The sequence below is a fragment of the Oratosquilla oratoria genome, chromosome 24 (assembly GCF_046742065.1).
Source record: "Oratosquilla oratoria isolate Oo_2021 chromosome 24, ASM4674206v1, whole genome shotgun sequence".
Classification (NCBI taxonomy): domain Eukaryota; kingdom Metazoa; phylum Arthropoda; class Malacostraca; order Stomatopoda; family Squillidae; genus Oratosquilla; species Oratosquilla oratoria.
The window spans coordinates 54,904,747-54,917,246 of NC_134800.1; the positions used below are offsets into that span (position 1 = coordinate 54,904,747).

At 39.2% G+C, this 12,500-nt stretch overlaps 1 protein-coding gene across 3 annotated transcripts in view; it reads left to right on the plus strand.

Moving 5' to 3' along the window:
• Orct (Organic cation transporter) overlaps positions 1–12,500 on the plus strand; it is a 128,407-nt gene that overhangs the window by 56,236 nt on the left and 59,671 nt on the right. The gene's annotated exons all lie outside the window — the stretch shown is intronic.

Below are 12,500 nucleotides of genomic sequence, written 5' to 3' on the forward strand. Positions count from 1 at the left end.
TATATGACCGATCTATGGGTAATGCTGTGACCTTACACGCACACACACACCCAACTCCCCGCCCATGAGAGTTGGAGTAACGACTTGCAGTGTGTGTATGTGTGTATGTATGAGTGTGTGTGTGTATGTGTGTGTACGCGTACATGTATGTGTGTGTGTATGCGTGTATGTGTATGCATGTGTGTGTTTGTGTGTGTGTGTGTGTGTGTGTGTGTGTACATGTATGTGTGTACGTATGCGTGTGTGTGTGTGTGTGTGTGTGTGTGTGTGTGTGTGTGTGTGTGTGTGTGTGTGTGTGTGTGTGTGTGTGTGTGTGTGTGTGTGTGTGTGTGTGTGTGTGTGTGTGTGTGTGTGTGGAGTGTGTGTGTGTGTGTCTTATTATCTGTGACATTATGTTATTGTTATGGCTTTTACCGGTGTTGATATTGATATTCGATATTGATATTCAGGTGTGTGTGTGTGTGTGTGTGTGTGTGTGTGTGTGTGTGTGTGTGTGTGTGTGTGTTAGTGTGTTAGTGTGTGTGTGTGTGTGTGCGCGCGCGCGCTCACTTGTTTTACTCCCTGTGTTACTGGCTCTGTCATTATTGGTTGGTTGTTATTATTTATATAATATTGTCATTTTTTTTTTTTTTATGGTTTGACACTACTGTTGTATAATTATTTTAGCAGATGCTCAGCGATGTCAATTGATTTGTATTTACACAGTTGAGCATGCTATATACTCCTTCACTTTAATGCTTACGAATATACACAAAGGAATGTTATTTTATATATGTTTTGTTTTTTTACTTGTCATAAAGGAAAATGTAGTAATGTATGGGAAGGAAGGGGTGGGAGTGGTTTCTATGCCTTTGTTTTTTGGCTATCTCCCATATAAGGGGGAAAAAGCCTTTGGTGTATGTGTATATCTATATATATATATATATATAATATATATATATACATATTATATATATATACATATATATACATATATATATATGACTACATACAGCCAAGTCATAAATTTCCTTTCTAACGAACATAAATCTATAATAAGGAATTTGGAAAATACCTATATGAAAATAATTAATGCAAAACTAGCCATCACTTTTAATGATATATATAAGTACATTATATATATATATATATATATAAATATATACATAAATATATACATATATATATATACATATATATACATATATATACACATATACATAAAGGAGAAATAGTGTATGGCCGATACTAAGAATGCCCAAGAGGAAAAATACAACTTAAATGCATATCCAGCCCACAGTAATGTTACTGAGATCAAGCAAAAACTCTAACAGAAAATGTAAAGTAACATTGAAATAATAATACGATATTTGTGTAAATGAGGAACTGGATTTTGCTGCGGTACAGTGGTAACGCGCGCGGCCGTCAATCTTTGAGATTAAGGACGCAGGTTCGATTCCTAGTCACGGGGTTAGGAAAGGTATCCCGTGGTTCACAAGCCAAAGTCCTTTCGTAAGGAGGCGCCGTACACGTGACCCTCAGCAATGGAAGTAGGTGACGTGAATTTTGTTTGTTTGTTTGTTTGTTTGTTTGTTTGTTTGTTTGTTTGAGAGAGAGAGAGAGAGAGAGAGAGAGAGAGAGAGAGAGAGAGAGAGAGAGAGAGAGAGAGAGAGAGAGAGAGAGAGAGAGAGAGAGAGAGGGAGGGAGAGAGGAAGGGAGAGAGGGAGAGGGAGATTGAGAGGGAGGGAGAGGGCGGGAGAGAGAGAGAGAGAGAGAGAGAGAGAGAGAGAGAGAGAGAGAGAGAGAGAGAGAGAGAGAGAGAGAGAGAGAGAGAGAGAGAGAGAGAGAGAGAGAGAGAGAGAGAGACTACTGGCAGCATTTAAAACAAAGATCTGAACCACCCACTGATTCCTGTCACGTACTTTCTCCTGCCCATCTCTGACAACAGTACACACTGTCTGTCATGTCAAGTAGGATCGTTGTGTTGTCAGTGCTCAATTGTACTTGTTGGTAATTACTGATTGCAACATTAAGGGTTTTGGATCCTTTCTAATGAGATTGGATCCTTCTTAAAGGGATTGGATTCTTCTTAAGGTAGTTAGATTCCTTTTAGTGAATTCATATTCTTCAGGTAGTTAGATTCCTTTTAGTGAATTCGCATTCTTTAAGAGGAATCCAACCCCATTAAAACGAATAAAAACCAATTACATACATACATACATACATACATACATACATACATACATACATACATACATACATACATACATACATACATACATATACCAAAGGCTTTTTTCCCCCTTATAAGGGAGGTAGCCAGAAAAAACAAAGGTATAGGAACCACTCCCACCCATTCCATCCCTATCACACTCCACTCCCCTCCACCCTCTTCCCTCCCTCTTATCTTGGCACCTAATTAAAAACATAGAACACCGTTAACATTATCTAACCCCATTTAAAATTATCCACTCCCAATTTGAGAATTCAATCCCTTTAAATGAATTTTCGGAGATGCGCGATACCACACGATATGGCGATATTTGCGATGCTGTGTAACTTCACATAAAACATGTAGATTACATATACGGCAGAGAAATCTACTGATGTTGGAAAATATGAAGAGACATATACTCACTCTCTCCATTATATATATATTTTATCTTTTCAAAGTATTTGTTTTGTTTGTAACCTCTACTGCATTGATGATCTTCTAATATTGAAAAATTGTCTGGCGTTTTTGATAATAAAATCTTTAAGGCTGAAATTATCTTGAGCTGACTGCTATTACATCGTGTCTATGTACATACATACATAGACCAAAGGCTTTTTTCCCCCCTTACACGGGAGGTAGCCAAAAGACAAAGGTATAGAAACCACTCCCACCCATTCCATCCCCTACATACTCCACTCCCCTCTACCCTCTTCCCTCCCTCTTATGTTGGCACCTCCTGGATGACGGGTCATCCCTGCATCTTGTCCACTGCCCTGGGTCAGAAGCAATGTCGCAAGAATATGTTAGCATGTATTTTCTATTTGTTGTTGCACAGACGCATTTTTTCGGTCATTGTTATTACAATCAGGGCACTACATGTAGAAATATATTAGGTAATTAGTGAATATTTCTTTTTTAATTTGGGGGTCAGGGTTTTGGATTCATAGTGGAACTAGAGGTACTTGCTCAGAGACGCGCATGCGAGGGTACTCGTTCGAAATCACACGAGGATTTGCGTGAAGAAAATACACATTGGTAAAACACAATTCGGTATTTGATATGAACAGGAACACCGTATCAGAAAAGAAATACTGTACATGGGGTATAAAGAACCAGAAATTATACGTTGGAGGTGAGATAAGAAACAAGTTTAGCAATATATTGTAATTAGTGTTGGCTGCATGTTATTGTGATAGAGTAGCATGCAGTTGATACTCTAGGGTTTATATGGGGCGCCCCTACGGACCAGAGCTACACATAATTTTGTCTGTGATAGAGGAAAACTCTGTTTGTAGAGAAATGATGACACATTTATACCACGACTGTCCCTCCGTTATGCTGTCCCCCAACCCCTTGTTACTGTCCTGTACCATTTCTCTAAATATTCATTTCCTTTTTCGCCTACCCTGTGGTGGGGCAAGAGAATGCTACCACCAAGTCTTTCCACTTAAGTCGTAAGAGGCGACAAAAAACGGGACGGGGGATGGGATTAGGAGTCCTGCTACCTGTAGCCCCAAAGGGGGCATTCCTAAAAAAAGTAAAGGCATAAGAGAGTCTGGGAGTTTTCCAACCAGTACCCTAAGGTTTGGGTCTTTTAATGTGCGTGGATGTGGTACAGGTGAGAGTAAAAGGGAAGAGATAGGCAGTATGTTTGCGAGAAGAAAGATGGATGTGCTGGCTTTGAGTGAAACTAAAATGAAAGGGAAGGGCGAGTGTGAGTTTGGGAGTGTAGCTGGGAGGTATTCAGGAGAGAAGAAGGGATGAGGGAGAGAAGGGGTGGCTATACTAGTAAGTGAAGAGATAGGTAAGCGGGTAGTGGAATGGAAGGAGGTTTCATCAAGGTTTCATCAAGGTTGATGTGGATGAAGGTGAAGCTGGGAAGGGAGATGTGGGTTTTTGTAAGTGCATATGGGCCTGGTAGTGAGAAGAACAAATACAGTGTTTAGGAAGAAAGTCAAGCATAAGTACACATGGGAGAGGGTGGTGGATGGAAGGGTGGCAGACAGAACGTTAATGGACTATATAGTGGTGACCAGGAGTATGGTAGGAAGAGTTAAGGATGTATATGTTCTAAGGGGAGAGAGTGGGGGAATATCAGATCATTTTCTGGTGGAAGGTAAATTGATGGTGGAGAATAGGTGGAGAAAGAGGAAAAGGGCAGAAGATAGGGAGGTACTTAGAGTGAACTGTTTAAATGAGAAAGAAAAGGAGAATGAGTATAAGAAGAAGCTAGGAGAGGAGTGGGAGGGAATGAAGGATAGAGTAGAACTGGGAGTGGAGGAGGAATGGGGATGGTTCAAGGAGGGAGCCACAAGGTGTGCAAAGATGGTGTGTGGAACAAGGAGGGCGGGAGGAAATAGAAGGAAGGGTAGCGAGTGGTAGGATGAAGAAGCAAAGAAGGGTGTAGAAGAGAAGAAGCAGGCATTCATAGATTGGCTACAAATTAGGACGAGGGAATCGTATGAGAGGTACAAAGTAAAGAGAAGGGAAGTTAAGCATAAGATAAAGGAAGCAAAGAGGTGAGCAGATGTGAAATGGGGTAAGATTATGACAGAAATTTTTGAAAATAATAAAAAATAATAAAAAGTAATAAAAAGATGATAATGGAAGAGAAGGCAGTGAGAGGAAGGTGGGCAGAGTATTTTAGAGAGTTGGTGAATGTGAAGGAGGATAGGGAGGGAAGGTAGTTGCAGTGGGAAGTGCTAAGAAAATGAGAGTGATGAGTGAGGAAAATGGAGGAGAAACGGGGAATGATGAAGTGAAAGCAACTTTTAAGATGATGAGACCAGGTAAGGCACCTGTGTTGGATAGATGCCATGCAGAATGTCTGAAGAAAGGAAGTACAGTTATGGTGGGCTGTCTGGTGAGGTTATTCAATGTTTTTTCTTTTAAGAGAGGGTAGAGTGCCGGAGGACTGCAGGAGTGCCTGTATAGTTCCGCTTCACAAGGGAAAGGGGACAAGTGTGAGAGTAATAGTTTCAGAGGGATCAGCTTGTTGAGTGTAATTGGGAAGGCTTATGGGAAGATATTGATTGAGAGGATTAGGAGAGGAACAGAGGGAGTAATTGGTGAGGAACAGTGTGGTTTTAGGACAGGTAGGGGTTGTGTAGATCAGATTTTTGTGGTAAGACAGATATGTGAGAAAACTATAGGAAAAGGTAAGGATGTTTTTTGGGCTTTTATGGATCTGAAAAAGGCTTACGACAGGGTAGAAATGAAGGCACTGTGGGAGGTTTTGCAGATATATGGGATAGGAGGAAAGCTGTTAAGAGCAGTCATGAGTTTTTGCGAGAGTAGTAGAGCTTGTGTTAGGATTAAAAATGGAGAGAGTGAATGGTTTGAGGTAAATGTGGGCCTTCGTCAGGGATGTGTTATGTCGCCTAAGCTGTTCAATCTATACATGGATGGGGTGGTGCGAGAAGTGAATGCAAGGGTAGTGGGTCAGGGATTGGAGATGGTTAAAGAAAATGGAGAAAAGTGGGAAATAAACCAGTTGTTGTTTGCTGACGACACTGCGCTTGTAGCAGGATCAGAGGAGGGATTTAGGAAGTTAGTGACAGAGTTTGGGAGAGTGTGTGAAAGAAGGAAGCTGAAGATAAATGTGGGTAAAAGTAAGGTGATGAGATGCACAAGGGGAGAAAGTGACAGCAGGCTGGAAATGAGCATTAAGGGTGAGAGACTGGATGAAGTGGATAGTTTTAGATACTTGGGTGTGGATGTGGCAGGAAAGGGAGGAGTGGAGGTGGAGGTAGAATGTAGATTGAGAGAAGCGAGTAAATGCCTTGGTGGATTAAAAAGTGTAATGAGAAATAGACATCTGGGAATGAATGCTACGAGAAGGTTATATGAAGGAGTGATTGTGCCAACAGCACTGTACGGGGGAGAAACATGGAACATAAGAGAGGAAGAGAGGATTTTGAATGTGTTTGAGATGAAATGTCTGAGAAGTATGATAGGGGTTACTAGGCCAGATAGAGTGAGAAATGAGGAGGTGAGGAGGAGAACAGGGGTGGAAAGGGAGCTGGGAGATAGGGTTGATGAAAAAGTATTAGGATGGTTTGGACACATGGAAAGAATGAGTAAAGAAATATAACTAAAAGAGGTGTGGAAAGCAGAGGTAGAGGGAGTGAATATGAGTGGGCGTCCTAGGATGAGATGGATGGAGTGAAAGGGGCATTACAAAAGAGAGGAATGTCTGTTGAAGAGGGACGGGAGAGGACAGAAGATAAGGGTAAATGGAGAAGGGTTATGTATGGATGATGCTGTGATGTATGAGGGGGAGTGGGTGGGAGATGGGGCGTGAAGAAGTATGTATGAGAAAAAATTTGACGCAGCCCGAAGGGATTTCTCCCCGTCTTCTCCTTTTCTGCATGAGGGGACGGAGAGGGGGGGGTCGCCGAACTTATGAAGCGGCCTTGCTGTGGATGTGCTGTGTCTTGCGACATTGCTTCTGACCCAGGGTAGTGGACAGGATGCAGGGATGACTCGTCATCCAGGAGGTGCCAAGATGAGAGGGAGGGAGGAGGGTGGAGGGGAGTGGAATATGTAGGGAATGAAATGGGTGGGAGTGGTTTTTATGCCTTTTTCTTTTTGGCTACCCCCCGTGTAAGAGGGAAAAAGCCTTTGGTATATGTATGTATGTATGTATGTATGTAGTGAGACTAAACCGAAAACGAACATTCACATGATAAGAGATATTGTTCTGAATTAGATCCAACAACCTGAAGAGGAAAAGCAGGGAAAGATACACAAGCAAAGTAACAACGTGCTATGCTATTTCCATTATCTCGTGACTCACAAGGTGTCTGCCGTGTTGTCACGTACTGAATCAAAACATTCAGCATATACCGGAAGCTGTCCACTACCCCGAGTATGTTAACATGGAATATTCTTAATACATATTGATTTTTTCATTAAATGGTAGGTGATACGAGTAATTGTTATACATATAAAGAAAAGAAGAGACTTGTTAAACGATGTGGCGTCTCAGGTCAGGCGACGTTGCCCCGGCTCCCGACTTAGGAATTTCGGTGGGGTTGGGGGGGGGGGTTCGCTGAGTCACAGGTGCACGGGTCACTCATTAAACTTTGATTATACCGGTCATACATGCAAATATAAAGAAAACGATGTTTCCCCCGTTTTCTTTGGAGATGGTTTAGACGTGGCAACGCTGCTGGTTTTGCCGGCCACATCCTATGGGTCACCAAATAATGGGAGAAGTATAGTGAGCGGGTCTCGTAAATGTGTGGGGATTTCGGCATGTGTTCGAAGCCTGGCCACGGAGCAAAGGTTAAAAAAGACATCCACTCTGAGGTATGGCTCCTGACAGCTGTTCACCTCGGACATGAGGTGACTTGGTGATATCACTGTGGTAGAAATCAGCTTCCTTCTGGTTTCGTCTCAGCAGTGGCATCATACCTTGGGTGCCGTCTCTCCTGTGTTCGTGTATGAACTGTAGAGTCCACAGTGGACCACCTGTAAGGCTGAGATCCGAGTGGATACCAGCCCCGCAAGCCACGAAAGGAAGAAAGAAAGAAAGAAAGAAAGAAGAAGAAGAAAAAGGAGAAGAAGGAGAAGAAGAAGGAGAAGAAGAAGAAGAAGAAGAAGAAGAAGAAGAAGAAGAAGAAGAAGATGAAGAAGAAGAGGGAGAAGAGGAAGAAGAAGAAAAAGAAGAAGAAGAAGCAGAAGAAGAGGGAGAAGAGGAAGAAGAAGAAGAAGAAGAAGAAGGAGAAGAGGAAGAAAAAGAAGAAGAAGAAAAAGAAGAAGAAGAAGAAGAAGAAGAAGAAGAGGAAGAGGAAGAAGAAGAAGATGAAGAAGAGGAGAAGAGAAGATAGAAGAAGAAGAAGAAGAAGAAGAATGGGAGGGAAGAAGAAAGAAGAAAAGGAAGAAAAAGAAGACAAAAAGTGAAGAAGTAAAAGAAGAAAGAAGAAGTATATAGTGTAAGACGATAAGAAGAAGAGAAAAAAGTAGTGAGAAGATGGAAGAATAATGGAAGTAAAAATGAATAAAGAAGGCAAAGTAAGAAGGAGAAGGAAATAAAGAGGAAAGAGAAAGAAAAAGAAGTGGAAGAAGAAGAACAAGAAGAGAAGATGGAAATGAAGAGAAGAAGAGAAAAAAGAGGAAGAGGAAGAAGAGGAAGAAGAAGAAGAAGAGAAGGGCAAAGAAGAAGGAGAGGAAAAAAAGAGGAAGAAGAAGAAAAAGAAGTGGAAGAAGAAGAACAAGAAGAGGAAGAAGAAGAGGAATAATAATAATAATAATGATAATGATAGTAATAATAATAATGATAATAATAAGAATGTGGTATAAAATTGATTAATGATGCATGATAATGATGATAATGATTGATGATGGATGATGATGATGATTGATGATGATGATGAATATGATAATAATTGGATGTTGATGAATGATGATTAATAGTAATAATGATAATTAAATAATAATAATAATGATAAAATAATAATAATTTGATAATAATGAGAATAATAATAATAAGTGTAATAATGAATAATAGATAATAATAATAATAATAATAACAATAAAAATAATGATAAAATAATTAATAATAATAATAATATAAATAATAATTATTACATTTAATAATAATAATAATAATTAAAACTTAATAATTAATAAATTTAATAATAATAAGATTATTATAATAATAAGTAATAATAATAATAATGTGATAGATAATTGTAAATAATAATAATAATAATATATTAATAAACAATATTAAATAATTAATAATTGAAATAGTACATGAATACTAATAATAATAATAGTAATAATAATAATGATTAATAATAGTAATAATAAATAATAAAAAATCATAATTAATAATAACTTATTAATAATAATAATAATAATAATAATAATAATGATTTAATAATAATAATAATAATAATAATAATACTAATAATAAATAATAATAATAATAATAATAATAATAATAATAATATTAATAAGATAATAATAATTATAAATAATAGATAATAATAATAATAATATGAGAAGAATGAAACAACAACAACAACAACAACAACATCAACAATCAAACAACAACAAGTAACAACGACAACAACAATAATAATAATAATAATAATAACAATAATAATAATAATAATAATGATGATAATAATAATGATGATAATAATAATAATAATAATAATAATAATAATGATAATTAATAATAATAATAATAATTAATAATGATAATAACAACAACAACAACAACAACAACAAGAACAACAACAATAACAACAACAATAATAATAGGAAGAAGAAGGAAGTTGCTGTCCCGTGTGGATAAAAATAGACAAAACGGAATCCTTTCCACGCCGACAGGGAGAAAGGTCAACGCCAAAATAGAGCCTAGGAAGACGCAAACGTCAGAGAAGGGGCCCATGGCAAAGGCAGCTTCCCTCCCAACGTGAGCGGATATGTAATGAATTGGAGTGTGCAATTGTCCGGGAGTTGTAGACAGGTGGTCAGGATATGTTAATGGCAGAGAACGAGGGAGGGAACGAGGGAGGAGAGGGAACGTGGGAATGAGGGAGGGAAGGAGGGAACGAGGGAGGGAGGGAGGGAACGAGGGAGGGAGGGAACGAGGGAATGAGGGAAGGGAGGGCACGAGGGAACGAGGGAGGGAGGGAGGGAACGAGGGAGGGAGGGAACGAGGGAATGACGGGAGGGAAAGGGCACGAGGGAACGAGGGGAGGGAGGGAGGGAACGCGGGAGGTGGAGGGAACGAGGGAATGTGCGAGGACGAGGGAATGCGTTGCGGCCAAATTCTATCTTCTTTTATTACCTTTCTTTGGTATTTTGCATTCTTTCTTGAGTGCACGATTTTCTTTCCTACTGCTTTCTTTCCTCTTCTTTTTTTTGATAGGTTTAGATTTCCCCCTCCAATCTTTCCCTTTTTTCACACCGGCCGCCCTACGGTACCGTGTCCAATGCCCACGCCCCCCGTGGCCTTTCCTACAATTTTGTTTTTTTTATATCCCTCTTTTTTGTTCATTTTATGTTTCTTTTTTCCGCTTGCACCATCTTTGCTTTCTACCGTTTTCCTTTTACCACGCCCATCCTTCCTTCTTTCTTGTGTTCATTTCCTTTTGGCTTTTTTTTTCGCCCATTTACATAAATATTATCCCATACAAATTCTTGCCCAAATAAAAATTATACCCTACTCTCACAACCAACTGATACACATAATACCAAAATTGTCCCAATAATTTTACGGGAAATGTCCAAAAGGAGCCTTTTGGCAAAATAAAAAAAATATGATTTTATAATTAATAATCAAAAAAAACAATATAAAGTTAATATTAAATAATTTACATAATAATTGGTAAATTAATCAAACATAAAATTCTGAATTGAATGGGGAGGGAATTACTGTTTTATGTATACAACGAAGCAAGAACTACAGGGTTTTGATCAGATAGGGAATTTAAAGGGCATGGTCCTTAAATTTAGCTACAACATTAGTAACCTTTCTATCCAATCATGTGATAATATCAAACTAAAATTTATAATAGAATTGGGACATAAAAATTAGATAAAGAAAAAATGTGTATATTATACTGAAAACTTTTTTTTGAAGGTAGAGGGTAATGGGTTGCTGGAGAGAGTGTGTGTGTAGGGGGGGGTAGGTGCAGTGCCAAGAATTTGTGCAGTGCCAAAAATTTCGGAGTAACAAAAAATATGAGACATCCTTGTTCTCCACCATAAGACAAAATGTCTCTTTTCGGGTCAACTATACCGCTGTACCTTCTTCGCCCGCCACGTTGTACACCAGTCGACCTCGAGGATGACATCTATTATGAGATCATTGCTTTGCTCTCACACTCCGAACGCGTTGCTCACGGTTGTCTCACACCCCCCCTCGCCACCACCCACACTGCCAGCCCAAAACTAGTTTTTTCTACACACTGATCCCCTGAATAACTGCGGAGAAGATGAATTAGTGCCTACCACATATAGACAACAGGCGGCCGACCTCCCCGCACCCTGAGATGGTGTTTTACGTGTCCTGAGATCAATTGGAGTACGTGGCGCATGTCTTTCCAAATTACGCACAAAAAAAAAAAAAAAAATTAGATAGAAATAAACAAAATAAATAAATAATAAATAAGTAAATAGATTAATAAAAGTAAAATAAAATGAAATTAAATCAAATTAAACAAAATAAAACAATTTGGAGGTTGTTGAATATTGGCGTAGATAGAAATCTAATTACTGTATTCACTGTATCAAACGCAAACCATTGCTGGTTCGTACAAAACAAAACGGGTCGTAGGGATGACTGCATACAAAGGGGCGAAAGGGTGGAGGGAACTTTTGTGAGTCCCACATGGATAAGACTCATGCATAACATTTCTATGAGCGAAGATTCATTTCCATTCAAAAATCAATGATGATACTTTACAACTTTTTCTTTCTCTCCGTTCTACTACCCTCCGTAAGTCCTTATCACACTGGTCTATTTTTACTTCGACTGTTTGAGAGGAAATGCAAACCACAGCTTCCGGGTAGAAGTCTGACATGCCGGAGCATATCGAATGACATTCTATATGTTTTCGTTGAGAAAAGAAAATAGTTTGTCATAGTGATCTTACGGCGGAAAAGTTCTGGAGATGGGTGGTACGGCCGATTAATCGGGGGTTGGAGTTAAAATAGCTCAGTGTGATAGCCCTTCTAAACCTCACTTTTACTACTGTGTAGAAATGCTAAGAACCTCATCTAAAGGCGTTTGCTCATGCGCAGAGTACTTGCTTTTTTTTGCCAGTGTCAAAATAAGAACTTAATTGGACCCTGGTCTTCTCGGTGACCTGAAAAGTGCGCGCGCACACACACACACACACACACACACACACACACACACACACACACACACACACACACACACAACACACACGGTAACAACACAACACAACACAACACAACACACACACACACACACACACACACACACCCACACCCACACTCTCAATCACACACACTCACACACCCCACACTCACTCACTCACACACACACACACACACACACACACACACACACACACACACACACACACACACACACACACACACACACACACACACACACACACACACACACACACACACACACACACAGGCAATTGATGCATGTTACTGGGAGCTGTATATCACTTAGCACTTCGTCTGTGTGATAACCAGCGCTTCTATCAACAAGGAAGACGTCGGAGCTGAGATGTGACGTCATAGAGGCGGTAAAAGAAGATTTTTTTTTTAATTTTATTTTTTTTTTATTTTTTTTTTT